Source organism: Melitaea cinxia, chromosome 4 (genome assembly GCF_905220565.1).
Source record: "Melitaea cinxia chromosome 4, ilMelCinx1.1, whole genome shotgun sequence".
In the NCBI taxonomy this organism is placed as follows: domain Eukaryota; kingdom Metazoa; phylum Arthropoda; class Insecta; order Lepidoptera; family Nymphalidae; genus Melitaea; species Melitaea cinxia.
This window is the reverse complement of record NC_059397.1, coordinates 1,807,553-1,835,252: the sequence shown is the minus strand read 5'-3', so window position 1 is coordinate 1,835,252 and position 27,700 is coordinate 1,807,553. Positions and strand designations below refer to the sequence as shown.

At 33.4% G+C, this 27,700-nt stretch overlaps 1 protein-coding gene and 1 long non-coding RNA gene across 2 annotated transcripts in view; both read right to left on the bottom strand.

Annotated features, from left to right (window-relative positions):
• The window catches only part of LOC123670007 (teneurin-m), a 305,041-nt gene that overhangs the window by 90,109 nt on the left and 187,232 nt on the right, over window positions 1-27,700 (bottom strand). The gene's annotated exons all lie outside the window — the stretch shown is intronic.
• Window positions 13-26,354, bottom strand: LOC123670008. Its single transcript, XR_006745854.1, has 4 exons — window positions 26,244-26,354; window positions 25,283-25,286; window positions 13,423-13,429; window positions 13-26 (listed from the first exon to the last, which is right to left on the bottom strand). It is a non-coding gene; the product is annotated as an uncharacterized LOC123670008 (long non-coding RNA).

The following is a 27,700-nucleotide window of genomic DNA, read 5'->3' as shown; positions in this document are numbered from 1 at the left end:
ATGTTACGTGACTAAGCGGTTTTGAACTATTTATAAAACTAGCTTAATCAGCTTGCCTTCCTACATTGATATCAAATTTAAAAAAAAATAATAATAACTAAATATCAAAACTCTGTAATCGCTCTAAGATCGGTGTTATCTATAAATAATAAATAAATATCTTATAATATACACGCACGGTCATCTGTTCCAATGTTAAGCAACTTAATGCTTATGTTACAGGTAGCAGCCGACTGCTACAGCTAAATATTCTTTTTCTCGATAAATATACATAGAAATAATACATATATAAATTTATAAATACACATATTACACCCAGACTCAGGCTGTAATCGAACCCGCAACCCGCGGAACAGAAAGCAGGGTCACTACAAACTGCGCCACCGGGCTAGTCAATTATATATAGTATATAGTTTTTCAAATCATCAAATTATGTATTTATCACATTTAAATTGACATTAAAAATATAATCTGTGAAGGTTGTTGATTGAAAACAAATAATTTTACGTCATTTAGAAAACAATTGCTATTTATATTAAATTCTAGAGTTGCAAAAGACATTGTTATGAAAATAAAATTAATTAATAAAACGTTAAGTAACGTAAAACATTAAATAAAGTATATAATACTATTATTATTCGAAAGACTATTATTGTAATTAAAAACGAAAATAAATTGTCGAGGTGCCTTAAAAGTTATAAAAATAAAATATAATATACCATTAAAATGTTCGCTTAAAGTGATTACATAAAATATATAGCTTTAAATGTTATAAATAATTTATAAGAATTACTAAGCTACCAGTGTTAAGTAAAGGTGTAGAAATAATATTAGTATAGGCAATATTAGTCTTGCAAAGTTTTGTCTTCGATATCTAGTTTATAAACGACTTCAAAAAAGGTGGAGGCTAATACGACTGTATTTTTTCGTTTGTCACCTCGTGATTTTTTATTAGGTTTATCGATTTTGATAATTCTTTTTTAAAAATAAAATCTAGTACTTGTCATATGGACCCATTTAAATTTGATCGAATTCTAACGGGTAATATTTGAGTTATCACAAATAATACGTATTTAATGGCTGATTTACCGTACACCTACGTTGTATAAATTTTCAATGTAATTAAAGTCACTTTTTTTTCGTTTGCGAGCAAACATAATTATTGTCACTGGAAATGACAAATGAAATATTTTTTATGGCATTTTGGGCAATGCTTTTCAATATTGTCAAAATAGAGAGTACGATGTTTTCTATTGTTATCTGGATACGAAGGATTGGTCGCTGCGGTCGAGATTACAGTCTCAATAAAAATTTTAAAACTAGATAAAGTTAACATTTAAATACTATATAAATTGATTTTTTGCTAGACTGTGCCTTCTATTGTTTATGCTATAATACGAAGCGATTGGTCAATTAAAATTGCATACTTCTTTCTACCCTACAAAATTAATTAGATATTTCCGTAATATAATCTAATATAGTACTATCATTCTCGTAAATAGAATCCATCAAATTATCTACAATTATACCGAATGTATATTATCCTATACCAATTACAGGAAGAATGGTGTCTCACCACAAAATCATACCTCTTAATCCCTTATAGACAGGTGAGCTAGCGCCAGGCACGCGGTGGTACTCCCTCGCCCTATCGCCTAATTACTACTTACCTAAAGGGCCTTAAGTCTCTTCCCGAATCCCCTCATCGATTATGAACTTTCGATAATGGAAAAGTTAATTTTTGGGTACGTTTTTATCACCCATCTTCGATTATAACTTAATGTTTTTGAAAGTTTTCAATGCTATCAACTGTCTTATCATATCCATCTTGGCGTTATTCCGCTTAAATTTTGTATAAAACTCCTTAAAAGTAATTAATGGAACACTTGGATCTCGTGGATTACTATTAGCTTTTTTATTTTTACACTTATTATTAAGGCACTTAGATTTAAGGTTGTTGAATTTTGTACAAGAGACACATATTTCTAAAAATATAAAAGTTAATTATTAATACGAAGTTTAGATATAATGAATAAAAGTAATTCATGCAATTAGACTGTTGATCGCTAGATTGACACTTTAAAATATGCTTAATATATTTCTTAATTTTATAACATTAATTTATTAAGTACACTTACAATTAGCACAGGTACATTCTTGCTGTTTAGATTAAGACAGTAATATATTTTTACTGTTACTGAACATGAAAAATATTTCAAAGAAAATTTAATAGAAATTCTTAAGGATATTCTTGAAGTATTTCTTTTCATGGTTTCCTCGAGAAGCACGAAATGGAAACAAGATTTATTTGGTATTAGTAAAAAAATACTTAGTAAAAAAAGCCATGCAAAGTTTCACCAGTTCATAATATAAAGGAATGAAATGGAGATATTTGAATGTATGATTATAATGTATGGTACATACATACAATTACACATACAAATAATTACACGTATTACTTACTCTTTTCCTCGAGTGTGACTAGCAGAACACAGTTATAAGGTATTATTAAAGGCGAATAGAACAATTTGTCCTACAATAAAATACTAAAATACGGTTTGATTCAAACTTCGTTCGATCCCATACTTCGGTACCAAGGGATTAATAAATTAAACCAACGCCACATGCTTCATATTTCTCTGAATATTTAACGCGGTGAAAGGATAAAAAAAATAATGATTCTCACTTAGAATTTTAGGATTCCGTGTGTGAATATTGTTGTAATAAATATTGTATGTCATTTTAATTTTTTTTATGAGTGTATTTTGTTGTTTGAGAGTTGAGAGCTTTACGTCAGAATTATTTAAGATTACACCTAAATATATTGACTGTTGATAACTTTGTAGCATACTATGTAATGTTGAAGAAGAGATATGTTATTTTAAATCATCCACAAATATATGCCTTGTTATGTACATACAGATTTCAAAGGTATAAAATTTATATAACTTTTAATGACCAAACATAATTTTTATACATTTTTGATTGTAAGACGTCGTTAAATCCACTTCAAATTATTGTCGTACTACTTTGTAAGACAAACTTGAAACTACGAATTACGTAAATATTATTCTATCAATGAAATTCCTTTGAATGTATTGACATAATATTCGTTTATACACAATTACCAACCATTCAAAGAAGCGGTGTCGCCATTGTAAGTGCATTTAAATCAAGACGCTAAAGATTTCAGATCACCTGAGCTGTTCTCAATCGATACAATTACGACCGCATCACTAATTGGTGACAAACACAATTCACTAATTGCCACATCGGCGCTACATCTCGTACGTAAATATATGTAATCAGTGACAAGACCGCGTCATAGAGTAACATTGACGGAATTGAAATGGCACTTGCTGTGTAAATAGTATTAGTGTTATATTTATTAATTAATTCCCAATTGCTCGATACATTTATAGTACATACCTACTAGTAGTACTACTATTAGGCGCTACATCTCGTACGTAAATATACGTAATCAATGACAAGACCGCGCCATAGAGTAACATTGAGGGAATTGAAATGGCACTTGCTGTGTAAATAGTATTAGTATTATATTTGTTAATCAATACACTCGGAAAAAAACAATACATTCGGAATTATCACTGCTTAAGGAAGAAATGGATAATATCAAAAAATCAATGGATTTTATCAATGAAAAATTTGAAGAAGCTAGAAACGATCACAAATTAATGAGAAATGACGTAGAGGATATCAAGTCACAGAACAGTAAACTTCAAGATGCCGTTCTTTCGCTAAATAATAGAATAAATAATATGGAACAAAATGCAAGATCATGCAACGTTGAGATTCAGTGTGTGCCTGAACACAAGAATGAGAACTTGAATGTAATAATCATGCGAACTGCCGAAGTAGTAGGATTTAACTTAACCGAAGAAAATTTGTTGCACTGTACCCGAGTGGCTAAAAGTAGTAACTCTAACACGCGTCCGAGATCCATAATTGCTCAACTATCCTCAACAAGACTTCGCGACAACTTTTTAGCTGCTGTTATATCTTTCAACAAGCAGAACAAAAATGACAAACTGAATTCTGAACACATTGGAGTTGCAGGCGGGAAGAGACCTATTTACGTAGTGGAACATTTATCTCCTTACAACAAGTCCCTTCACGCTGCTGCCAGAGTCAAGGGTAAAGAGTTGGGATTTAAATATGTTTGGGTACGCAACGGTAAAATATACATGCGAAAAACGGACGACTCTGCATATATACTCATTAGGAATAAAGAAGTTTTAAACGGATTGCAGTAGAGATTTATAAATTTTGTACATGTATGTCTTTTTAATTTCATTTTATTAAAATTCAATAATCTTTGTATTTACTACCAAAATAGCCGCGGTCTTAGAACGAAATGTAATGAGTTTTATAAAAATGTTGCTTGTTGTTCATATGATATCATTGTTGTAACTGAAACTTGGCTTAACGATAATATATTTAACCAAGAATTGTTTAGTAGTAGTTATATAGTTTATCGGCGTGACAGAGCGAGCTCGGCTAGTAAAAAAACGGAAGGTGGAGGAGTCTTAATAGCTGTTTTAAATAAATATAATTGTAAAAGGTTAAGGCATTTTGAAAGTGACTGCGAGGATTTGTGGGTCTCTATCGAAATATGTTTTTCAAATTATGTAAAACGATTGACCATTTGTGCCGTATATCTTCCGCCTCCAGTGACTAGTGTAATATTAGACAAATTCCTATCCAAATGTAATCAAAATTATGAGAATATGCAACATAGTAATTACAATATTGTAATAGGTGATTTTAATCTTGGTCATATAAAATGGTTTGATGAAAAATGTTCAAATGAAAACTCTCCTAACACCTTAAAAGATATTCTAGAGGATTTTATGGCTCTCAATGAACTAAAACAAGTAAATAAAATTCAGAATCCAAGTGGTAATATATTAGATCTAATCTTAACAAATATTCCAAATTGCGAAGTTTTACCTGTGAATGACGCCCTTTCCAAAATAGATAAACCTCATCCACCTCTGGTTCTCCACATAACTAACATTAACCTAAAATGCCTATCTTGTAATAGGAAAGGTAAGGATAGGTATGATTTTTACAAAGCTGACTTCTCATCTATTAAAATAGATCTCTGTAAAATAAATTGGAATAATAAGTTTAGCCCCCTAAACACCGTCGATGACGATGTGGAGATTTTTGAGAACGTGTTATGGGCTGTTATCAAAAAGTACGTGCCTCTTAAAAACCAGACTAAACGTAAATATCCACCGTGGTTCACATCAAAATTAATTAATCTTCTTCGTTTTTGAATATCATATCAAAAATTGACCGCTCCAGCGGGGTTCGAACCCGCGCCTCCGACATACCGTGTCGGCGCTCTAGCCAATTAAGCTATGGAACGATGCACCCGCTCGAGCGAAATTTTCGATATGATAATTTTTAATTTCGGTTTAAGCGAACCGTGGCGCCGTCTATAGTGAGCTCTTTACAGAAACCCGTAACTATTCAAAGTTTCATATTACAATGAAAATCTTTGACAGGAGACGACACTTCTTCGTGAAAAAAATAACATTAGAAAACGCTTCAATAAATACAAGAATCCTATCGATAAAATAGTCCTAGACATGCTAAAAGCTAGGTGCAACGTGCTAACGACTGCTTCTTATAATCATTATCTGAAAAGTGTGGAAGATAATATCTCAAAAAACCCAAAGCTTTTTTGGGCATACGTGAAGAACAAACGTAACACAAATAATACCTATCCTAAAATTATATCTGATGGAGAACAAACTGCTAAAAAAGGGAATGGATATATGTCAGCTTTTTGCAAAATACTTTGCATCCGTCTATAATGTATCACAGCTAAATGCAAGCGAGCTTGATGACTTACGAACAGATGGCTTGCACCATGACAACTATTCCGCTGTAAGATTCACTCGAGACCAAGTTTTAAAAAAACTAGAGAATCTCAATGAGTGTAAAGGTCCAGGATCAGACAATGTACCGCCAACCTTGATTAAAACTTGCGCAGACGTCTTAGCAGACCCACTATTATACATCTATAATAAGTCGATCGGAACTGGAGTATTTCCTTCGCGGTGGAAAATAGCTAAGGTTGTTCCTGTACCCAAAAATGGAGATCCAAACTATGTCACAAACTATAGGCCAATATCTATGTTATGTATATTTGCAAAGATATTTGAGTCATTGATATGCCCTTACATACGATCCTATTGCAGAAAATTCTTCTCAGAAGATCAACATGGCTTTATTGAAGCAAGATCAACGGTTACTAATTTGACTTTGTTCGAGAATGTGTTGGTTGAAGCTTTGGATAAAAATACTCAAGTGGACGTTGTATACACCGACTTCAGTAAGGCATTCGACAAGGTTCTACATTGCGCATTGTTAAAGAAGTTATCATTGTACGGTTTCTCAGGCTCGATGTTAGACTGGTTCAGATCTTATTTGACAAATCGTTATTTCTATGTTATAGCTAATGGGTTTGAATCAGATAAATTTATAATAACATCTGGTGTGCCCCAGGGGTCACACTTAGGGCCTATCCTATTCAATTTGTTTTTGAATGACATAAGCCGATGCTTTAAAAATACCTCTGCTCTTTTATACGCTGATGATCTGAAGCTGCTACGAGTTATAAATGTAAGAACAGATGCCGATCTGTTACAGAAAGATTTAGATAATTTAAAGAAATGGTGTGACAAAAACGGTATGCAAATTAACCCTAGTAAATGTTCACAAATTACATTTACTCGAAAGAGTCAGCCCATACGAACCCAGTATCTTATTGGTGGTGTTGAATTGGAGGAAAAGGATTCGGTTAGAGATTTAGGTGTTATTTTCGATAAAAAGATGTCTTTTGTCCCACATATTAATGACACTGTAAAAAGAGCATCGAGGATGTTGGGCTTCATTATTAGAAATGGAAGAGCCTTTAGGAGATCCAAAACAACGATAACTCTCTATTTTAGTATTGTACGAAGCCTGTTGGAGTATGCTAGTGTAGTATGGCGTCCACATTATGCTGTACATATGCTTCGAATTGAACGGATTCAGAAAAGGTTTATGTGGCACCTTACCTACTCGCAGAAACTGACAAATCAGTTGAAGTCTTACAACGAGCGGTTAAAGTATTTTAAAATACCGTCTATGAGCGAAAGATTTGAATATAAAGATTTTATCTTCATCCAGGGGCTAGTTAGTAATAAAATAGATTGTCCGCCACTGTTACAAAAAATTAATTTTAGAGTCCCTCGTAGATGCCCACGAAAACCTATAACACCCCTTTGCCCTCCACTTCGGCGTACAGTCCTAGGAGCCAACTCCGCTATTCCTAGACTCTGTAGAATAGTCAACCAATATAGCACCAGTATTGACATATTCAGCGCGAATTTTGGTCACGTGAAGAGCTTATTTTATTTGACCAAGTTTCACCAATAGTAACTATTAGATTGTAGTGAAAACATACAGTGACAGTTAGGTACTGACTGATATTCGGAAAATTGTTTAATTTTTTTTTTTTTTGTATATTTGCATGCTGTGTTTACCTTTAATTGGTTTTTGTATTTAGTGTTAGTTTTTAGACTTTTTTTTTATTTTTATGAATGTATTAGTACAAACACTGTTGGTAAACCTTTTTATTAAATAAATAAATAAATAAATAAATCAATTCCCAATTACTCGATACATTTATAGTACATACCTACTAGTAGTACTACTACTAGTAGTGCCTGAATTTATTTCCTATATTACTTACTAGCCGTAGCCCGTGGTTTCACAAGCGTTAGTTTAAATAATAAAATAGCTTATAGATTTCCTTGGTAAATAGGCTATCGAGCACAAATAGGATTTTTCATTTAGAACTAGCAGTTCCTCAGACTAGCGCGTTTGAATAAACAAATTAAGTTTTCAGCTTTATAATAATACTAACTGACTCGGCAAACGTTGTCTCGCCGCTAAACGCTATTTAAAAATAAGGGTTGATCGTAGAGGGTTGAAAATTTAGTTGTATATATTTTTTAAGTTGTATCATAAAAAAATCTAAAAAAATAATTAGGGACTACCCTTAACATTTAGGGGGATGAAAAAAAGATGTTGTTCGATTCCCAGACCTACCCGATATGCACACAAAATTTCATGAGAATCGTTCAAGCCGTTTCGGAGGAGTTTAACTACAAACACCGCGACACGAGAATTTTATATATTAGAAGATTAGTATAGACTTCTTAATTACTCACTACTGTACTCCGTGTACTGTATTTCATGCAAGATATTAGGTATTAATGTACTATAACACAGATTAAATATTATTTCCAAAAGAGAAACTGCGGAGTTTCTTGCCGAGTCTTCTTTGAAGAATCTACATTCCTAATCTGTGGTAGCTTCACTTTTAAAAATAATAATCACTTTAAAATTTGAATTTGTAAAATGACAATTAGAAAGTGCTTTTGAAGCCTGTTAGAATAAAGTTATCTTTGATTTTGATTTCGTACTGTTAAGCGTGTACTACTTTTTTAAATATGTATTTTTATTTCAATAAGTTTTTATACAGGTTATGTCACAAGAAGCACCGTACTAAATATCTGGGTAGAAGTGTTTAGTCCCTAATTCAAAGTATGAACTAGTCAAATTTCATTCGAATTAACGTTGCAGGTTGCGGCTAAGATAACATGTAAACAGATATGAAATTAACTAAAAAAATGTAATATTGATTTGTGTCGATTATAGATTACATAAAAAACCCATAACATTTTACATGTTTAGAGTATTGCCTGAACTATTAAACTTCTTTTAAATAATTCTCTAGCTGTTGTAACTCATTTTTTTAACCGACTTCCAAAAAAGGAGGAGGTTCTCAATTCGACTGTATTTTTTTTTTATGTATGTTACGTCAGAACTTTTGACTGGGTGGAGCGATTTCGACAAATTTTCTTTTAATCGAAAGGTGGTGTGTGCCAATTGGTCCCATTTAAATTTATTTGAGATCTAACAACTACTTTTCGAGCTATATCTAATAATGCGTTTTTACTTGACGCTTTTTTCGTCGACCTACGTTGTATTATACCGCATAACTTTCTACTGGATGTACCGATTTTTATAATTATTTTTTTGTTGGAAAGAAGATATTCTTAGTTTAGTACTATGATAAGAAAACCAGGATCTGATGATGAGATCCCAGAGAAATCGAGGGAAACTCTTGAAAATCCGCAATAACTTTTTACTGGGTGTACCGATTTTAATAATTCTTTTTTTGTTGGAAAGGAGATATCCCTAGTTTAGTACCATGATAAGGAAACCAGGATCTGATGATGGAATCCCAGAGAAATCGAGGGAAACTCTTGAAAATCCGCGATAACTTTTTACTGGGTGTACCGATTTTGATAATTTTTAATTTAATCGAAAGCTGATCTTTGTCATGTGGTCACATATAAATTTTATTGAGATCTGATTACTACTTTTTGAGTAATCTTTGATAACGCGTAGTTACTTGACTATGTTTTCGTCGATCTACGTTGTATTACTCGTCGATGTAATTGAAGTCGGTTTTTTTTTCGTTTGCGGGCAAACACAATTATTTATTCTATTTGTCCTCTCATTGTGTTAGTGGTGTGTTTGTAAGCAGTATATGTGTCTGAAATAAATGTCTTTCTTTCTTTCTTGCTTTCTTTCTTGTGTAGGTACTATAACTTATAACTATATTTGTATATTTGTTCCCTAAACCCCGACACAGTATTTTTATCACACTGGGAGTCGTTGAGTGTGGAGCGAAATATTTCTAATAAAAATATTTATATTATTCATACTTAACATGTGCATGGTCGATGCGTGCGCTTGTCTATTTTATTTATAGGCTATAAATAATTCTAATAATGTTTTTTAATTAATAAGTAACCAAAATAAATAAATTCCATTCGACGCGCGTAGTAACGCGTAGTTACTTGACTATTTTTTCGTCGATCTACGTAGTATTACTCGTCGATGTAATTGAAGTCGGTTTTTTTTTCGTTTGCGAGCAAAAACAATTATTAAAAACAATAATTATGTTGACGCGTACGAAATCGTAACTAAAATCTAGTTTCCTAACTTACTGGAGCATATAATTATTATTATAAAGAGATATAAGAACTTTTACAAATAAATCTAGCATTGATACCTTAATTATGAAATATAAAGCGCTACTTAAGCATCAATTATTAATATAAAAAACAATATAAAACGAATTAGTGTATATTATTTTTCAATAGAGCATTGTAACGACACAATATTACATTCGAAAGGTTTTGTTAAGCGCGCAACAATGGAATGTCATCTTAAACAACTTCGAATAGTGCTGTATTGCTCCGCATTGTGAGTTATCGATTTGTCGATGCATTATTGAGCATTAAAGCGGGAAGTATCGAACTATCGACTGTACTTATGAGCCCGGTATATTTACCTGTGCTATTTCTGGAAGCGAACATTGTTTATGGAATATTTAATGCGAGGCAAGGCGAGTGACATTTCTCGGTGAATTGTAAAACGTTAGTCGTGGACTATTTCGTTCGAAATTTGAAATTTACGCGGCAATTCGCTTTTCAGCGGTATTATTTCATTTTTATTCTGTATTTGCGTTCATATTATCTTACCTTATTGGTGGACGTTTTATTTTTGTGACGTTATTTCAATAAAAATATAGTATCGTATAGTAGTATCTTTATGTGTACATTTTTAGAAACCAATAAACGTTGACATAAAAGTCTTAGAGATTACTGATGATTCTTTATATAAATAAATAAAAATGTTGCTCAGTGCATACTCGAGAGTGGCTCGATCAATTCGGCTAATTTATTTTTTGTATGTTTCTTAAGGCTCACAGAAGGAAAATAATTTTACTATTAACTAACTTGACAGAACTAAGTCTGGGCAGTTAGTAGTTTAGTAAAAAGTCCTCCATGAAAAGTAAAAATCATAATTAAATAATAATACATTTAGAAACTCTTCAGATTTGCGATTGTCAACAATTTCAAATTGACAAATTTTTCGACTTACACGCAATACGGTTTTATTAATGATCCTACGCGTAAACGATTTTGTGTACCCCAAACTCACTAGTCACATACGGGGCCGCCAACACAAACTCATTTTACTTTAACAAAGGTTTATTTTGATAATTTCATACGCTACATATATTTGAACGAAAATAACACGTCCGTACATTTTTCTGTTATTTCGATTTGAAAAAATCCTTTTGTAGTATTAACCTTTAAATATTGGCCAATTTTACAAATATAAATGTTGCTACGACTCATAAAGTGGGGTGTATTACACATAAAGGTCAACCAAATTTCAAAGACAAGCGAATGTGCGAGGGACGTCTAGAGATCGAATGGAATTTATTTATTTTGGTTAGTTATTAATTAAAAAACATTATTAGAATAATTTATAGGCTATAAATAAAATAGACAAGCGCACGCATCGACCATGCACATGTTAAGTATGAAAAATATAAATATTTTTATTAGAAATTTTTCGCTCCACACTCAATGACTCCCAGTGTGATAAAAATACTGTCGGGGTTTAGGCAACCGATATACAAATCATAAGTTACAGTATCTACAAAAGAAAGAAAGAAAGACATTTATTTCAGACACATACACTGCTTACAGACACACCACTAACAAAATGAGAGCACAAATAGAATAAAAAAAATAATAAAGTAAAAATTTAAATAATTAGCTTAAAGAATAAAAAGAAAAGAGCAATAATAATAAAAACCAAAGCCAAATATAATACAAACGTATAAAAAGTATTAACAATTTTATATAATTTAAATGTAATTTAATATTTAATATAAGAATATTTAAGTTGTCCGAAAACAGTCATCATTTCTAAAACGTGAAGTAATTAAATAAATAAATACTTCAACTTAGCAATAAAATAATTTAAGTGATGTCACAATAATTCTTCCAACGGACCTTTTAGTTCAAATTATCGCAATATTAATTCGCAGCGAGTATTTTAAAAGTTTTTATAATTTATTAAAAGAAACAATTATAAGAGTACTTAGAAAATATTACCAGCTCCTTACAATTAAATGCTACCCTTGTCGCTTTGACTTCTGTTTTAATTTATGTTTTACTGAATTACGTATAATAATATTACAAAGCTGGAGAGTTTGTTTGAATTAGTCTTTGAATTTGAACTTAATGAACCAGTAAAAGTCCCACTGTTGGACAAAGGCCGCCTTTAAATACAGGAGAAGTTTTGAAGCCAAATCCACGACACTACACCTCTGTTGTTTCGCGGTCAAATTGTCTAGCATGAGTAACTGAGGGACTTTTACGTGATACTTTACATGCTTGGTTTGAATCAGAATGTATTCCTGTGTTGGGGGTCCGGTGACACGCGACACAAACACAAATGCTCTGACAAACATCTGTATATTTATCATCATCGAAGATGAAAGTGACCTCTAGCATAATACCTAATTGCTTTGACCTGTAAACTGTCTTTAAGTATATATTATCTTTGGCGCGACATAGCCAGCTCTGCAGCCACCAACCCGCCTGCCCAGCGTGGTGACTATGGGCAACACACATGGGTTCAGGCCATTTTTGGCGCAAACTTGAGGAGGTCTATCTCAAGTAGTGGACTGCAACATGCTGAAATGAAAAATGATGAAATTGTCTTATGTAAAAATGTAAGTACGCGTGTGTAAGCGACGAAAAAAGACAAGAAAAACAAAACGATATTTAACTAACGGGACAAAGTAGAACAAACAGGTGCAATGACTTGGTATTTTCGTCGTTTTTGTCGTTTTTTATGATGTCGTATTGCTGCGTTTTCCGATAATTTACGACAAACGCTAAAGTAATCCGAAAACAACACGATAATGGGTAACGCGACAAGTGGAATAAGTGACAATTATTTGGCAATTTTTTTTTGGTCATGTCGCGTTGCTGCGTAACGACAATGAGTAAATATAATCCTTCATGGACTGATATTATTGGAAAAAATTCTCGTCAGCTTTATCATTATTATTATTTATTAGTAAACTCATAAATAATGACACAAAACGTAATGATTTACTAAATTAACGTGATTGTGTTAATTGAATTGGATTTACTCCTCAGTAATTTCGATATGCAAATGTATTGAAGTTAAATATTTACCTTTTAATTGCGTTCCGAGTTGAATTAAATGGATAACATCCATGGATATATGAAATATATTTTATATACAATGGAGTGTTACGTATAGAAATATTTTGTTATGAATTTAATAATAAGTCACAATGGGAATGCGGAATTACGCGTTTTCGATACAGAACAAAATTTATGAATGTGAAGCATACAATTTTTTGGTAACAAAATCCATCTGAAGGTTATAATATAAGCTTATCGTATAAGGAAAAACAATTTTATAAACACCTTATCTTATATGGAAAAAAAAAATTGTAATCGTAATGAAATTTCCCGTTATTTTTAAGGTGCTATCGGCGAGCGAGCAGTAGTAGTGAAAGAGGAGATAAAATTGCTGCATTCCTCAACACTTTAAAGTTAGTAGTAATAGTTAGTTAAGGGCGACATAGTGAGAATAAGTACAAATGATAACGACTAGGTATTTAATGCTAATTTTCTGTAAGGATGCCTTATTAGCTTCGAAAACTACCTCTCCGATAAAGACAGCTGTGACAGCTTTGGCTAAACGATAGATAGTAGGCAATAGCAAAATTTAGGTGGGGGGGGGGGGGATGATTCGAACTCTTACCATAAATAAATAAATATTTTAATATTTTATAACATACACACGGTCGTCTGTTCCTATTGGAAGCGACTTAATGCTTGTGTTTAAGAGCCGATTGTTATAAATAAATATATTTTTTATAAACATGCATAGAATTAATAAATATATAAATACAAATATCACACCCAAACTCACCACATCAGGTGGGAATCGAACCCGTAGCCCGCGGGACAGAAAGCAGAGCAAAGCGGCACTGGAAACTGAGCAAACTGGCTTATCGTAGAACCGACAGTTATATAAACCTGTTCCATGTAATTTTTATTTCAAATTAAATTATTTCAAAGGAACTATTCATTCTTTGTTTCCTAATAAACAAAAATTACGTTTTTACAAGGTTCCCAAAAATATGTACAAAGGTGAAATAATTGAATTTTCTCTAACAAGACTAACCGAATACCCACAAAAGATACAAATCTTTATAGCGCCGATGCTCAACAAAGGCGTTGTAACAAAAGTGACAGTTACAATACACTTCTAGACAGTTATTAGATTCTTGAATAATGGCGTAACAATGTAGGCCGAATTTAATCAAGTATATTGAGTTATTAGGGACAGTAGTACCTTCCGCTTTGTTTGGTTCCTGGCGCTGGGTATGCACAGTTTGATCTTTGCACGTCACACATTTTCGACTTGACCGTAAGGAAATTTGTCGCGGTCTGGGCGTTTGTTAGTGAGTTGTGTGTGTTTCCTACTCTCCAATACACAGCGTAACAAACGTGCATTTAGTTTAGTTTATTACTTACTAGCAACCCGCCCCGGCTTCGCACGGGTGCAATGCTGACACTAAATATACTACAGAATGTCTTTATTTATAGTGTGAAGCTAGCTTATAGCATGGTTATTAACATAATAACAACATTCAAATATGCGTCGTTAGATTACACGTTGTTACAGAATGCGTTGAAGAAATAAAGGTTCACTGCTCGTTCCCCGTAGGTGATAGCGTGATAATATGTAGCCTATATGTTGACCCGACTTCTTAATAATATTCGTACCAAATTTGAAGTAAATCCATGCAGTACTTTTTGAGTTTAGCCTTGACATACATACAGACTAAAATTCTAAAAATTATATTTTTGGCTTCGTTATCGATTGTAGATTACACCCCAAGTATGCTTAAAAAAATATTCAATGTACAGTTTTGAATTTCCTACCATTTAGTTATATGTATAGATAGTGACTTACTAGGGACAAGATATATCCTATCCTATCCGTTTCGTTTGGTTCCTGAGAACGGATACATATACATTCGATTCCTGATTATGGCGAACTTTTGTAAGGGCCATTGTTTTGGGCGTTTGTGTTGAGTGTGTTCTGACCCCTGATTCATAATTTTATCTACCTTCTATCCTATCTTATACTATTGGAAGACTTTGAGCGTGAGAAATTTGTGCCACTTTGTTTGTGACCTACTAAATTCATTATTATTTATATAATTCCTTATACAATAGGCAATTTAATCTAAGGGTATTAGGTTTATAGGCGATAAAAAATCAAGCTACGACTAATAAGAGCAGAGAAGTAATGACAAACGACAATGCATGTTGACGATGAAATTTGATTATATAAAACTAGCTAACAAAATAATTTTTGTTCAGTTTGCATTTTTATAAAATAAAAAAATTAAAATAAAGGTAGCCTTAGTTATTCATTCTTACATCAGCTATCTGCCAGTGAAAGTCCCGTCAAAATCGCTCCAGCCGTTTCAGAGATTAGCCGGAACAAACAAAGAGACAGACAGATAGAAAGATACATTTTATAAAAAAATGTAATTTTAGTATGTGCCGTGTTACATATGAATTTAGTTAAGAGCAGTTATTTTAATATTACAAACAGACACTACAATTTTATTTATTTGTATAGACATTCTTATTAAAAGCTATATAGTACATAAATAGGAAAGCACACTGGTCTCATTGAGCGTGTTTCTGCGAATCGCTGTAGATTTCTTGCTGAAAATGTAATCTACCGCTCTCAAACATACTGTACGAATATGAAATAATTTCAGAAAACATTGAATAAAACAACTCGCGCGATACGAACGGAACTTTTCAAATGTAAAATATGGAAACTTGTTTTAAAATCGAAATATTATGTTTATATTATTAATATATAATACTAGCAGACCCCGCAAACGCTGTTTTGCTATATATGTTATTAACCCCCTTAACCCCCCCTTGTAACTTAGGTTATGAAAGATAGATGTTGTTCGATTCTCAGACCTATCCGATATGCACAAAAAATTTCATGAGAATCGGTCCAGCCGCTTCGGAGGAGTTTAACTACAAACACCGCGACACGAGAATTTTATATATTAGATGTATGATGATATCTTTGTTGAGAAACATTGATTAAATTTGATAGTCTTTTATGGGTTAAAATACTTATGTAAAATTTTAAATTGATTTTTCAGATAGGTATATAGGAGCTTACTCAATTCGACCACATATATAATATATGGTCGAATTGACATGGTATATATTTTTTATGTATGTTCGGGGATAACTTCATCGTTAAAGAACCGATTTTGATAATTGTTTTTTTGATGAAAAGGAGATATCCCAAGGGAATCCCACGATAAGGAAACCGGGATCTGATGATGGAATCCCAGAGAAATCGAGGGGAATCCTCGAAAATTGTAGTGACAACTAGTGGGTTTGTTAATTTTTTTTCATCTACTTACGTTTAAGATTGTCGATGTAATTGAGGTCGATTTTTTCCGTTTTCTAGAAAACACAATTATGCAATATTGACTATTCATCATAAAAAACTGATTCTAATATATATTTCTTATTTCATACCTTCAAATCAAATACACCATCTGTTTGTAAAGTAACAGTGATTTGTAGGTAGCCAGCACGTACGTACAATCAGGGTTTATTACATATTTACAGTTGAATGTGTTAGCTCGCACGCTACGTATCTAGCCGGACTGGTATATTTTATAAAATTATACAGTCAAATGATAACAAAACTTATTTATTGAGTTATATACCCTTTAAACTGTTTTTTAACCGACTTCCAAAAAAGGAGGAGGTTCTCAATTCGACTGTATTTTTTTTTTTTTTTTTTTTTTTTTTTTTTTTTTTTTATGTATGTTACATCAGAACTTTTGACCGGGTAGACCGATTTCGACAAATTTTGTTTTAATCGAAAGGTGGTGTGTGCCAATTGGTCCCATTTAAATTTATTTGAGATCTAACAACTACTTTTCGAGTTATATCTAATAATGCGTTTTTACTTGACGCTTTTTTCGTCGACCTACGTTGTATTATACCGCATAACTTTCTACTGGGTGTACCGATTTTGATAATTCTTTTTTTGTTGGAAAGGGAATATCCCTAGTTTGGTACCATGATAAGGAAACCAGGATCTGATGATGAGATCCCAGAGAAATCGAGGGAAACTCTCGAAAATCCGCAATAACTTTTTACTGGGTGTACCGATTTTGATAATTTTTAATTTAATCGAAAGCTGATGTTTATCATGTGGTCACATATAAATTTTATCGAGATCTGATAACTACTTTTTGAGTAATCTTTGATAACGCGTAGTTGCTTGACTATTTTTTCGTCGATCTACGTTGTATTACTAGTCGATGTAATTGAAGTCGGTTTTTTTTCGTTTGCGAGCAAACACAATTATTTAATGTACTGTATAAACGTTTTTTTTAATCATTTTTTTTAAGTCAATATATATTTATGGATATATCCTTTATAAGCGAAAATTAGGGTCACAGTCAATTACGTCAAAGCGTCAGTTGTGTTCATAAAGTCTTAAGAATGGTGAAAATATCTTGATAATGTCAGAATAAACTAGATGCAGGTCACGTGTAACAATATCAGTACACGAAAGCCACTAACGAACTTTAAATAGAACTTATTTACGCAGCCATTTTTTACTTTTATTACCACGCATCACGTAATATTTTGATACTTATGAACGTGGCACAAAATATAAATAAATATGTCGTATGATATTCAAATCTAACGTTAATTTTTATCAATGCATATCTATAATAATATTATAAAGCTGAAGAGTTTGTTCGTTTGTTTGAACGCGCTAATCTCAGGAAAAATTGGACCAATTTGAAATATTCTTTCAGTGTTAGATAGCCCGAGGAAGGCTATAGGCTATTTTTTTTTCAAATTAACACGTGTGAAACCGCGGTGCACAACTAGTTATTTAATATCACCGTCTATACCGAATTTCAAATATACGTCCAACGATATGTTAGAGTAAAGAAAACAATCGATGGTTATAATTACCAATTACAGTCTTAACTCTTGACATACACTTGATATGATTTTTTTGTCTAACTCGATCAAAAGCAACACCTTAACAATCTAGTGGCGCAGATATGTCTAAATGATACAAGAAGTTATAAGTTTGACATGATATTATGATAATATGTTTGATAAACAGTCGTAAATGACTGCTACATACGTCAAATGTAGTACTATTATAATTGTGATTCGTAACGATCTTTGACGTATGAGTTTTCGTCTTGTCCGTAAGCCATGTGTGTAAGTCCTGAGTTTTTACCTGTGCAACTAATGTTTACTTAAAAATATAAAATACCTATATTATAAACTAGAATTAAATATATTTACGGAACGAGAAAAAAGCAAACAAGAAAGTCTAAGGTGAAATTAAGAAGTTTTCCAGATAAACAAAGTCTGGGTAAGAAGCATGTAAGATGCGGGCCTGTTGACATCCTTTGAACCAATAAGGGTTACCAACTGGTTAATACTTACGTATTGAAGTGTAAAAGATTGTAATGAAAAAAATTTAAGTTAACTACATTTTAATAAGCCTTTTAATTGTTTTTCAAAGTTCTCTTATAAATAACTTTTTGTAGTATTAAAACTTCACAGCTAAATGATACTGTTTCAAGCAGTTGTTGTGTTGCTGTAAGATGATCAGAGCTCCTGGAGGGAATTGAGGATAAGACGGCAACGCATTAGCGATGCTTCTGGTGTTGCAGACGTCTATAAGTTACGGTAATCACTTACCATCAGGTGAGCCGTACGATTGTTTGCCGAAAGTTACTGAATCAGTTCTTCAATTTACATCTATCAAAGGCCGCTATGTTAATATCTAGTAAAAATTATAACTTAAAACATAAATAAGTATTAACACTTTATTCAGATATAACTTTATAAAATAAATAGTGTTACCAACATCATCAAAGTTTGATATTTCAGTATAGATTAAATTTCTTTGAATTATTCTGTAGCGGTGCAATTCATGATCTGAGTCTTAATAAGGCCGGATCAATGACTTCATATTACGATCTGGAGTGTCACCTTAGGGACAGATCAGACGACCTTGAAAAAAGATCTACGCCCGTTTTATTTCATATAATTATATTTTATTGAACGAGTGAAATGAAATTATAAATGACATGAAATTCTTATTTACAGTTTGAAAAATAGTAGTGTAATATAAATTTTGAGTTATGAATTTCATAGTTGCTTTGACAATATTGCATAGTATAAAATTTTGTAGAATTACATTATAATAAAAGTTATAAACTATTTAACTGAAAATAAATAAATAACAGTCAGTCAGTCAGTTAAGCCTAGTGCAGTGCACTGCTGAACATGGGACTATCCAAGTTCGCGCTAGACATCCCAGTTTTCTGCAATCCTTTTTTTTACGTGGGAAAAATCGGTCATGGATACCCTCCGGCGCGTGGGCGTCAGAGGGTTATGTCAGACTCCTACTGACTAAAAAACTACCACGCGTGAGCAGTCGCCCGCCTGGGTGGGGCGAGATGGGGTCGCGCTAGTATTCGCCACCTACTTTTCTGCAATCCTCATCCAGCCTACACCGGCAATCTTACGTAGATCGTCGGTCCAGCGGGCCGGAACACGTCCCATAAAATAACATGACATAGCAAATGTATAAACGTCGCTTATATTACATCGTAATGCTTAATTGTACCTAGTAGTTAAAAAAAAATCGTATACGCATTTCTTTTGTACTCAGTTTCTTGAAGTAGCAACACTTTTGCAATTCCTCCAACTCAACAAATAGTTAGACAAAACGGCGCTGATTACATTATGTAGTTACTTGAACTTCCCTGTATGTTCCCAAATAAAAAAGTATGTGTGTAAACTACAGTTTAATCCTTCAGATCGAGTGTCTAAATAAGCACAAAAAAGGCTTACTAGTCTAAAAAAAAGATTAATACCATATTAAATGGTAAATAAACGAATCAAAAAAAGCCACGTTATTAGAAACGCTGTAACGCCATCTATCGTAACCCTGTTGGATTCCGATAGATGGCGTTAACAAAAATGTAACGAGGTCATTCGTTTAGTAGATTTTACTCCGCATATTTTTTTTACACCGGGGGCCTTATATGAAAATCGATTCGTAAGGCGTAAACTCCTAAAATACCACATCCCTATCTTAACCTTAACATCGATTGTAAATTAAAACACTTAGTAGGAGGCGAAATGGAAGCGTTACACAAAACGTTACCGGATCTATTCAGTGTCATTAGCGAGGCAGCAGATAATGACGTTCCGTTTAAATTACTAACCGCTAGTTGACGTCGCAATTAATTCGCCACCGAGCAAAATTAAATCCACGAGACAAGAAACAACGCCATACATTCTCACCTCGTAAGTACTGAATGCCTAAACAGGGTGTCCATATTTAATCCTCTCCCGCTGGTATCGGTTTAATGTGAGGGTATGTATGCATAATTCAGGGAGAACCTGTCGCAGTTCCGCGCATAATGCGACGTCTAAGTTAGAGGGAAAAAAAATTAACGTTCGCTGACAGTTATTTTTGATCATGTCGTTAAATCATAAATTGTGTCCTCAGTGGGCTTTATTTTTTCAAAATCGACTGATGACAGCTTTGGACTTGATTTAGTGCCAATTAAAAACTTTTTTTTAGATTACCTACTGTGATAAACATAGGAAATTTTTGGTGAATTGTCTATAAATTTATAAGTTCTTTTCGTGATCTAGATTTTAATATTTTAAATGCTATTTAATAATAAATGTTACATTACTAGTAGTGCTGTGTGGCTACGGCACTAAAGAATTTAGCCACCCCCTCTCTTCCCGTGGGTGTCGTAAGAGGCGACTAAGGGATAACAAGGTTCCACAACCACCTTGGAACTTAAGAAGCCGACCGATGGCGGGATAACCATCCAACTGCTGGCTTTGAAATACACAGGCCGAAGACGGGCAGCAGCGTCTTCGGTGCGACAAAGCCAGTACTGCGGTCACCAACCCGCCTGCCCAGCGTGGTGACTATGGGCAAAACACATGAGTTCACGTTATTTTTGGCGTAAACTTGTGGAGGCCTATGTCCAGCAGTGGACTGTATAGGCTGTAATGATAATGATGATACTAGTTAGATCTGTCACTCTTTCTGCTTAAAACTTTCATCCTTAGATATACTACATATAAAGTATAATTGCAATTAGTTCAGGTGTTTTTGTTAAAGGGAGTTGATATTTGTAAGCGCTAGGTAGTAGTAGTATACTTTACCATTTATAGCACTAGTAGTATAAGATTCAGCGTTTTAGTGATATGTGTTTCGTAAAACAAAAGAAACACGAGTATTGTAGTTTGACATTGCTCTTTGAGTTCAAGTTACATTTGAAAGAACCGACAAAGAATAATTTGTCGACTTTTTTGCAGAAACTTACGATCTGTATAAGGTATTTTTGCTTTTCTTGAAAATCTCTCACGTCCCACGGCGGAGTCGACCACACGTATATGTAATAAATACAATTCGTGGTATTATGAACTTTCTTCTTTATGACTTAAAGAATTTAGTTGTATATTTATGAGGCTCGATTTTCTACGCAAGTTTTTCCCTCGAGTGGCTACTCCCTGACCTTTGGGCGGCGAAATATGTGCCACCTTGGATTAATTAGTTACCTAACATATTTATTACGGTTGAAAGAATGGGAAATAAATTCAGAAGCAGTGACAAAAGTCGGAAGTGGACGATGTAACAATTTCCACCGTTACGACTTTTCGATGTTTTATTGTTTTATTTTACCAGGTTATTAGATATTTAACTTGTCTTCAACTAATCTCTTTATTACGGTTATTATCTTGGGGTGATGTTGATAATGATCGAATTGAGCTATTAAGAAATAAAAGAATAAAGCTATAGTAGAGCAGTATTCTCGATCGTAGCTCACATTCTTTCGTCTCAGGAGATCGATAAATACTAAGGCGGTCAGTTCTTTAAATTTCACCTGCAATCCACGTATTTAATTTAGCGATGTACAAAATTTACGGTTGAAATGCACCGCTCCCCTGTTGTTAGGCTTTTCATAGCGAATTCCGCTGGGAAATCTAATGATTTAAAGCGGATATAAAAAGGTAACTGCTGGGATCGTCGACTACTAAGATTAAATTTTTTATGCATGGCATTCCTTTTATGGAATAAACGTTTGGCAGCGTAAAAGGTGTCTTGGGTGTTTTGCATAATACTTGATATATAGAAAACCATATATTATCACTGAAATTTATCAGCTGCTGAAATTTAGTCCAGCGTTAAATAAATTTCGTTGATCAACCAAACAAAGCGCAAAAATGAATCAACGAATAACCGTGCCTGCGATATGTATATTTAATTCAGAACACATTAGTTGAGCGAACAAAATCGGACGGGTTCTAACTCAATTTATTTAACGAATGCCATATATTAGCGCGTTTCGGTACGCCGAAGTTACAGTGAGCTACTACTTGCCGAGTTTGCGGGATTCCTGCAATGTCAACAGTGACTGAGGCCATTCGTCGTGAAGACGCAGCGCGGAGCGGACGTCTCATATTTATTTTATTAATAAATATGTTAATATCCCAGGTAAGTGGCGCAGCTGCATTATTCATCAGGGTAGGTAGCTCAGTTGACATAGCCATGGATAGCGCCCATGCAAATTAAATCCGGTGAGATGCGACCGGAATTATCATAATTGTAAGTGAGGTTTTTGTTTCTATACCTGCGGGGGAAGTTTAATCCGAAGTTTGCCCGACACTTTTAGTTTTATATAAAGCCGTCATCGCGTTGTCATTTGCAATTCAGATAGTAGGAAAAGGCGGACGATTCGGATTCGTTCCGCGACAACTTTTGCCGCGGCGGATTTGTTTGAAAAATACACAGGTTTCGTCTTTTTCGGTCGTCGCCGCTTTTTAGAGTTACTCAAATTGAATAATCCTTTACGTAATGTGAACGCAAAGTTTACCCAGCCCGGTAATTGATTAAAAGTAATGTTGTTACAAATTTTTTTTTCAAGCGTCGTCGCAAATTGAACGTAACTTGCTGCTTTATATGAAACATAAATGGAATATGTTATTTTTAAGTTTGCATACTTAATAGGAGAGATTATAAAAAATTGCGATAAAAATATTGTAAATAGTAACCACATCGAATACAGGCGTTCACGTGTCGAAGACTTTAGGTATGCAGGTAGCCGATAAGTTCTAGCTTATTAAAGTAGCATGCAAATTTCTCGACGATAACGTCAGACTTAAAGAATATTGTAGGGTAGATTTACATTTCATTTTACATTTTCATTAAAAATTCTATTACATTTAACTTTTTAGCTTGCTAGGCGATTGCGCCTTGAAACATTTTCAGATTATGATATCATAGTTTTGAACTTGTGGCGTTTGTTTACTAAGTTGTTTTAGGAACTTGAGCAGGCGACGCCGATTCGTATGAATGTTACAAACAACTTCCTGAACTTGTAATACTATTAATATCTTTTGGATTACTAATCTGATGATCAAATATTGGCAGAAATTTCAATTATAAAAATACGACAATTCTCACACTTTTCGAACCAAAAACTGGAATCTAGTTCCAAACTCTTAGAAAAATCTCAACACAATTCCATCAAATTTGAATCGAAAGCAACAATAAAATCGATTTCGAATCGAATCGTACCACACGAGTGATGCGAGTATTCGTGCATTTTTACGGCAACAAGATTACACGTCAAACGTTTACCGATATTATGTCAGCTTTTATAGCGCTATCATCCTGTAAATACGTACAGGGTGTTAAAGTGGGCCCTCGAATCGTAAATGCTCTGAAATTGCTTTAAGCCTACGGATCTGTTTTATGTGACAAAGGAATTGACGCTGTTACAGTTTCGAATGTCACTTATGATGGTTATTAAATATGTAATTACTTGTTTTATTTCAAAGTAGACGATGAGTGCGATTTTGGTCGAGTTACGTTTTAATACTCGTTATAAAATAATTTAAACAGATTTCTTTTATTTCAATGTCGGTTGGAGGCAGTCAGTAAATGAGCAAATATTTCATCTACATGTATGGATGCAAATATTCGTAAATATAGCAAGCTTAGACAGTCTGAGTGCTACACATATGTTGCATGTCAATCGAAAGGTGACTTGTATCTTCTAAAATAGTACAAAACCTTTAATTTTTTTGTATTTAGAATAGAAATCCTACCAACACAATACACGGCAGCTGTTTGTGGAAAATTCACTCTAAAGAATTGCATAAAAATTTCATTTAAGTCTGTTCCTTTATATTTATCTAGCTAGACAGCCGTATTAGATGTTAATAATAAAAAAACGTGTTACAATCTTATAGGAAATTCTACCCTTGATAGGAAACAATAGGGGATGAAAGTTTGTATGGAAGTTCCGCAATTATTGAAGACAAAAGTTCGAAAGTTTATATTTGGGCTTTTGATTACAAGTAAGTAAACAGGTGTTTCGGTGTTTTTGGAAATTACGCTCTTGAGAAAATCAGAAGGGCATAAAAGACTATATACTTGAGATTGGAAAAAATAGAAATATTGCTTACGCTTTCATTAAAAAAATAAAATAAAATAAATATCTACACAATACACACACGGTCGTCGGTTCCTAAAGTAAGCAACTTAATGCTTGTGTCATAGGTAACAGCAGACTGGTATAGCTATATAATTATACCTTTTTTTCGATAAACATACTTATAAATAATACATATATAAATATATCAATAAATATTTTTATTACACCCAGACTCGGGGAAGGAATCGAACCCACAACCCTCGGAGCAGAAAGCGGGGTCACTACAAACTGCGTCAATGGGCTAGTCAATAAATAATAATAACGTGAGATGAAAGAAAATCGGGGATATTTTTATCATGTATAAAAATATCAGATTCCTTATGTATGCAATACAAGCCTCTTAGATTATGTGTATCTATTATAAGAAACATCCATGATCACGGGAGGATGAGAGGAGGTTGCTGTAAAGTATCCGAAACGTCGGGCATGTTAAAAACCTAATAAACCGTAATAAAATCCGAAAAAAAAGTTTCATTATAATGAGTGAAATTCGCATAAACGTTAGAATGACCAATATTGTGTACCTATTTTAAACATTAATTTATATCTTGAGATTTATTTAGACTTTTGACAAAAGGGGGCTAGGCTTTTGACGTACAAAAATAATACAATTCAGCGGCACTAAACACGTCTGATCGCTAACAAAGTCAGTGTCACCGAACTAATTCCTTGAACGTTTGAAAAATCCTCGTTCAATTTTCGAGCGCTCCGCCTGCCAATCAAGGCACGGGTCGCGGCGTTGCGGGTCGCTTATTTCCGTTTCGTTCCGGCGCCCGCGATTTTTTTCACCCTGTCTTGACACGGACAAACTTGGCGCATTCATCACTCGACTTTTGAAGAGCTTGTAATGATTAGATGCGGATTTCTTAAATATATAAGAGTATATATATATTGTAGAAGTATATTTTGAAATTTGAAAAAACATATAATAATTAGTCGATGGCTTAGAAAAATCATAGAAATAATTATTTATACGACTAGTATATTAAACTTATATAAGACAGCTTTCTTTAAAAAAGGCGTTTGTGAGTAAAGAGAATCGTAAGGGACTATAAATAAGGCCTTATAAGATACAAACATAAAACAATCTGTAGTTCTTTAAAAATGTTTTATAATATACCAGGTCTATTCCTACTGTGCTCTGTGGACGAAACATCGGATGTTTTAGCAAATGAGCGGCGCGAAGTCGAAGAGGCGCTGAAATATTCGAGACACTCATATAAGGGATTCATCTTGGTTTATTTACTGGTACGTAATACCTTCGAAGATATATTTGAAATCTTTTAAAAGAACATCTAAAGTTTTCTTTTAAAAGTGTAAAAAGTAAGTTTCTTTTCATGTATTCAATATACTCAGGTTTATGATACAGCGAAGGATCTTTTTAAAGTGCTTTCAAGAGTTGTTTTAATAAATATATTTTGTTTAATTGAGTTGAATTTCTGTATCATTAAACGTTAACTAGGGAGGGCTTACTCGGTTTGTTTTCTTTTTGGCTAAGACAATGGTCTGTGATAAAGATATTTTAAAGTTTATATTTAGAAATTTCTAATCGTTTTCTTGTTTGATGGCGTGAGACTTGTGTAGTAACGGTAAAGTTAGTAGAGTGGGAGGAGGTGGGGGGTGGTTGATATTTTCTGTTTCAGTCAGTCAGCTCAGCCTATTGCAGTCCACTGCTGGACATAGGCCTCCCTAAGTTCGCGCCAAACATCCCGGTTTTCCGCAATCCTCATCCAGCCTACACCGGCAATCTTACGTAGATCGTCGGTCCAACGGGCCGGAGGACGTCCCACACTGCGTTTGCCAAGACGCGGTCTCCACTCCAGGACCCGTCTGCTCCAACGACCATCGGTTCTACGACACAGATGACCAGCCCACTGCCACTTCAACTTGCTAATTCTGTGGGCTATGTCGGTTACTTTCGTTCTCTCGCGGATAGTCACATTTTCTGTTTAAAAAAAGTTAATTCGTTTCAAGGTGCTATTATATGTAGTTGATGTCACTGATATGTTTCGAAATTTTTTAGAATTTGAAGCTTTAACCTGAAGGCAGGTGACCTGAGAGTCCAGTCCAAATATTCAACTCAAACACAAAAGTCTAAACCATGACAAACATTTAAATGCCTAATGAATTATTTTTCATGGGTATAGGATAAAATTAGCTGCTGCAAGGAATATATGATCGAAGTGCCAATCAACTAAAGATATATTACAGAAGCTAGCAACAAAAACGTAATTGTAATCAACAATTAATGATAATGAATCCCTTCTTCATTTTCATCTGATCTGTTTCAGTTTACCTCCAAACTCCTTATTAGTACACATACACAGCCATACATAACGACACACACAGATATACAAATACTCAAACGTAGGTACATATACAAATACACACATACAAAGTACAGTAAACACGTCGAAAGTTAAACATTTATAAACCGATATCAAACTCGTACATCACGAAGTTGTATTTAAAATGGAAAGTAAACCGTCTAAATTCAAAAGAATCGAGAACATTGAAAACCCTAACAAGTTGTTTGAGAGCGTTTTTGCATAAGCAAAGTTTTAATTGGTGGATTAATACACAGCCCGATAATAACCGCAGAGCCTACGATGGAAACACACGAGCGGTTGGAATATTTTTAAACGCAAATAAAAAGTTTTTGATACATGTCTATTGTCATACAACAAAGTAAGCATTATGATTATTATTAAAGATAAGATTTAAGTATGTATGTATATGTAAGTAGATAGATTTAAATGAAATATTTTCCTATAAAAAAAAAAAAATCAATGAAATTACTTTGATATTAGTTTTTTATTGTATGTATTTTAAGGTGCAATTTGAAAAATAAATATAGAGAAATCACTCGAATATTGTTTTGTTCTTATAATAAAACAAGCTTTTTTGCTTCATCTTTATGTTTTGTATCTTAAAAAAAGTTTACATATTTATCGCTGTAAACCTATGGATTATATATTATAAGAGTTTTTTTTATTCTTCCATTGATGCGAATTCGATTCGATTTTTAGGCACACGAGTAAATAT